Source organism: Physcomitrium patens, chromosome 13 (assembly GCF_059467195.1).
Source record: "Physcomitrium patens ecotype Gransden chromosome 13, ASM5946719v1, whole genome shotgun sequence".
NCBI lineage: Eukaryota > Viridiplantae > Streptophyta > Bryopsida > Funariales > Funariaceae > Physcomitrium > Physcomitrium patens.
In genome coordinates, this window is record NC_143422.1 from 10,109,386 (window position 1) to 10,114,380 (window position 4,995).

Below are 4,995 nucleotides of genomic sequence, written 5' to 3' on the forward strand. Positions count from 1 at the left end.
ACCTGCATTGGTCGGGCAACCCAATGCAGTCTGATTACGAGAACATCCAGATTACTACGGGTCCTCTTACCCTATATGAAACCTGAATTGGTCGGGCGACTCAATGTGGATCCGAGTACGGGGTTTCGATTCTGTTTCAAGCTGTCCTATTCTCTGTGCCGTTTTGAAAGCTCTGACGGCGGGAGCCAATTTTAGATCCAAGCTCTGACGATGGGAGCCAATTTCGGATCTAAGATGGAAGATTGAAGAAATTCAGAGGATAAGGTTAGGGGAAGAGGAGATCAGAGAGGGGGGGGGGGGTTTTTTTGGATCGAGAGCTAGCTTCAAGTTTTTTTCAAGGTTACTAGTTCGGTTTCATTAGAGGTTTTTTTTTTTTTTTTTTTTTTTTTTTTTGAAGATCAGGGGATTGGAGAGGAGCTTCATGCTTCTGGTCGGGGAAGAAAAGACGAAGAATTGGATTTTTCTTCTTCATAGAGTTTTGGGAAGACTAAGGCAATCGTTGCTGAAGTCAATGTTGTAATGGTGAATCGGGATTTTTAATGAAGAGGGTGTGATCACTCCTGACTGTTTTGTGAAATCGAATTACATCTGTAATTGAAGGATTAAAAGGGTGTCTATAGGATTGAATATGTGGAGTGAATGAAATTTAATGGATTAATCTAACAAGACTGTCAGTGGATTCAAGATCGTAAGTACAAAGCGGTATCGGAGATTAGCAGATTGGATTGTTCGAGATTCTCTGTAACGTCTAGAGACCTACCGGCTGGGGCAAAAAGGACTTCGACAAGCAGTCGAAGGGCATCCGTATAGATTTACGGTGTATTCTTGCAGTCGTTTATATTCCAGCAATCAAAAACTGATAGACTGCTTGACTATTGGCGAATCTCCATACTACCTTCTACAGTCAGACGCTCGGCGCGTTCTCGAGCAAGAAAGCACGTAATACGACAAAAGTGGTGAACCCGACGTGAAAGCTTGAGGTGGAAGGTATTGGATTTTGGTTGATTTTATCTTTATTTTATGGAAAACGAAAATGAAAATTTTGAAGGATTTTTGGGAGGAGTTTCTGGTGGGGAGTCTTCTAAAGGACAAGGTATGCACATGGATCCGTCTATTGCTAGTATGTTTCAAGCCTTCTCATTGTCAATACAGCAACAGCAAAGCAATGATCGAAAGGAAGCTTTGGCAACCAAAGTATTGCAAGCAGTGGTCAATAAAATTGATCAATTTGATGGGAGGAATATTTCAAGGTATTTAAGATGTTATGTTCGTGAAATGGAATTAAATCGGGTTTTTGAGAAGAAAATGGTTGCACTATTTGGACTTGCTACAATACCGGAGATAAGAGACCACATTACATCGATTACGGATCATTATGAGAATTCATGGGAGGATTTTTTACATGCATTGAAAGACAAATATTTCTTGGAAGATGCTGATCGCGTTACTAAGAAGCTGTTTCTGGGATGGATTGAACGGCCCAATAAGAATTTGTAAGCAACAGAGCTACTAAGGGAATTTGAGAGGCAGTACTCTCAATTATCCAAGGTAGAAAAATTGACATTGGAGCCGAACAAAGTTGATCTATTTCTTCAAGTTGCTGATGGAGAATTGCAAGGAAATTAGAACTTCTTCTTGAAGAGAAAGAAGGAGATGAAGGATTGACAACAAAGTGGAAGAACGTTGAAGATGCGGTGGGGTTGCTTACAAAAAGAGAAAGGAGGAAGGATAGAAGCAATATTCCGAAAATAGTACAAGCATCCAAAGCTCCAGTACGTACACCACCAACAATGCCTATAGTTCAACCTTCGATATGCTTGTCAAAGAAAGCAGATATGGGGATGGAAGAAATTATACGAGGAATGCAAGATCTTCAAATCAAATTGGCAAGACTTGAAGAGAATACTTCTATAAATAATTCGAAGAATGTTTCAAAACAAGGATATGTACAAAGATGCATTTGGTGTGATGATGCTTCACATACTAGAAAAGATTGCAATGAATTTAATAATATGATACGGCAGGGAATTATTTGCCGGAAAGATGAGAAGATAGCATTGAAAAATAGAGAGGATCTTCTTCAAACTAATTTTGGCAAGGGAGAAATGAGAGCATTGGTTCAAGATTACCTAAAAGAGTATGAAACAGCAGCACGAGAAAGTGCAAGTTATGGTGCTAGAGTAGATGATGAAATTGGTGGAAGTACGGAAACTAGTGAGTTTTGGGCTTCTGCCGTTTCTACAATGTAAGAAGGGAAATTACCTCGAGAAGCGTTATTGAGAACTGCAGCTACAATACGAGGTAGAACAGGTTGGGAGGATCCTGTTGAGTCTCTTTCAGTTCATGCATATTTTGCTAAGAGCCAACATGAAGCTTTGATGGAAGAAAAAAGACGAGGAAATTTTGATGATACTAGAGAAGGAAATTCTTTTAAGAGGCAAACTCGAGGAGACAAGGCTCGGGAGGCAGCTTCACAAGAATTACCTGTAAAGGATACCTCAGTATCATTGAGAGAAAAAACAACGGAGACAAAAGATAAGGGCAAATTAATTGCTTATAAGTTACTTTCTGACATTGAAGCAGCAACAAATTTGAAAGGAGTGTTGGAAGAACGTATATTAAACGCTAAGGTGGAATTCACATTGAAAGAAGTCTTGGAAATTGCAAAGAAGGAATTTCATGATGTTATCATTGACAGCATTAAGTAAAAGAGGCAATTAATGGACGAAACTGGAATGAGTCATGCTATTGATGCAAGAATATGTAGAGATGAAGAAGAGGTTGATATTGGTTACAAGCAACCAACAAATGAAAAGAATGGGTATAATCAGCGAGTACATTTCGAAGATTCTAGTGACAAGGAAATAGAAACTTTGAGCCATTATACTCGAAAGCATTGGGCAAGGACAACTACTGAGGTATTGGTGAAGGTAGGAGATATAGAAGAACTAATAGTTGCTTTGGTGGACCATGGTTCTGAAATAAATCTCATGTCTAAAGATTTTTATAAGAAGCAAAAATGGCCAATTGATATGGAACATAGATGGGCAATACGAGCAGCTAATAACACACGGGGCGAATTATATGGAGCTTGTCTAGATGTCAAAATTCGGATTGGAGATGTTGCGACGGAGCAACATTTCTTTATTCAAGAGACAACGTCTTATCCGTTGATTTTAAGACAACCTTATATCACGGCAACACGGATGGAAACAAAGGTACTTGATGATGGTTCTACTTATGCAAGGGTACGAAGCGAAGATGGGATGAAAGCTGTACAATTTCTAACAGTACCTCCTAACCATGAACGGAATCAAGATAAGTTGAGGGAGAAACCATTGCCAAAGATTGTTGAAGGATTTAAGGATTTTGGGGAGGTACCACTGTAAAGCGAGATTATGGAGGTACAAAAGAGGAGGTACTCTCGCGAGGTAAAGGTACCTTTAATGTGAGTTTTATTGGTATATTGGAGAATGGAAATATTATGTATAAGAAAGTTGATGATTTTAAAAGAAAAGAAAGAAAAAGATTATATGATATTGAAGGACAATTATGCAAGTTAGGTACATTGCAAGATGATGAGAGGATTTTGGGTGTTTATGAAGAAAATGGACTGGAAGATTCATTGGAATTGATTACATCTATTGGATTAGGGGATAATGATAAGATTGTTGAGATTCATTCGAGAGAGGTTTATACCATGCTTGAATCTTTTCAAGCACCAGAAGTCACAGTAGAGACGAGATATAAAACGGCAGAAAAGAAGGTAAAGCCTGTTGCCGGACCATTACCAGAGGATTCTAAAGAACAAATGGGAGAAGCATCAAAAGAAGCAAGTTTAAGAGATCCAATGAGTATTGGACATCAGTTTACTAAAGAGACTTTTGAAGAATTGAAGATTGGTTCTGATGGTTCTTTATTGCTGGAGGAAATTACTTGCTTCAAAAAGATGTTGGCTAAACAAGGTAGATCGTTTGCCTTCGAATCTCATGAAATTGGGTGTGTGGATCCAAATATTATAACACCTACGGTTATCTTCACTGTACCGCTTGTACCTTGGAATCTAAGACCGATTCCAGTACCGAGGGCACATTTACCTAAATTGGTGGAACTATTGAAAGAAAAGATAAAGATGAAAATATTGGAACCTTCATTTGCGCCGTATTCTAGTCGATGGTTTACGGTACCTAAGAAGAATGGGTCACTACGGTTTATTCAAAATATGCAACCGGTGAATGCAGTAACTGTCAGGAATGCAGGAATTGGACCTATTGTGGATGAATTTACTGAGGCGTTTGCTGGAAGGGCGATCTATTCAATGGGTGATTTGTATTCAAGTTATGATCAATTTCAACTTGTCGAAGGAAGTAGAGATATGACAACGATGAGGACAGCGCTTGGATTGGTTAGAATGTGCACTCTTTCTCAAGGCACGACCAACTCAGTTGCGCATATGATGAATGGGATGAATAAGGTATTGAGAGATTTTATTCCGGAAAAGACTATGCCTTTTCTGGATGATGTTCCTATAAAAGGGTGCAGAGAAGGAGACAAGGATGAAACTTTAGATACGAGGGGGTGTCGCAGATATGTTGTTGATCATATACAAGATTGTGAAAAGATTTTAACTTGGCTTGGAGAAGTTCGTCTTACATTATCGGGTATGAAGTCCGTATTTGGAGTACGAGAAGTTGTAATTGTTGGACATTTATGTGGATCTTACGGAAGAGAACCAGACCCGACTAAAGTTGATGCAATTGGAAGGATGAAAGAGGATTGTGATTCTTTAACAGAGGTTCGCAAGTTTTTGGGTGCTTGAGTATTTTATCGAATCTGGATCCCTCATTTTGCTCACATAGCGGATCCATTATATGAACTGTTACGCAAAGGTCACCGATTTAAATGGGAAGAAAGGCATATTCAGGCAATGCAAAGATTGAAGAAATTATTGATGTCACCTCCAATATTGAGGAAGGTTGATTATGAGTACAATAG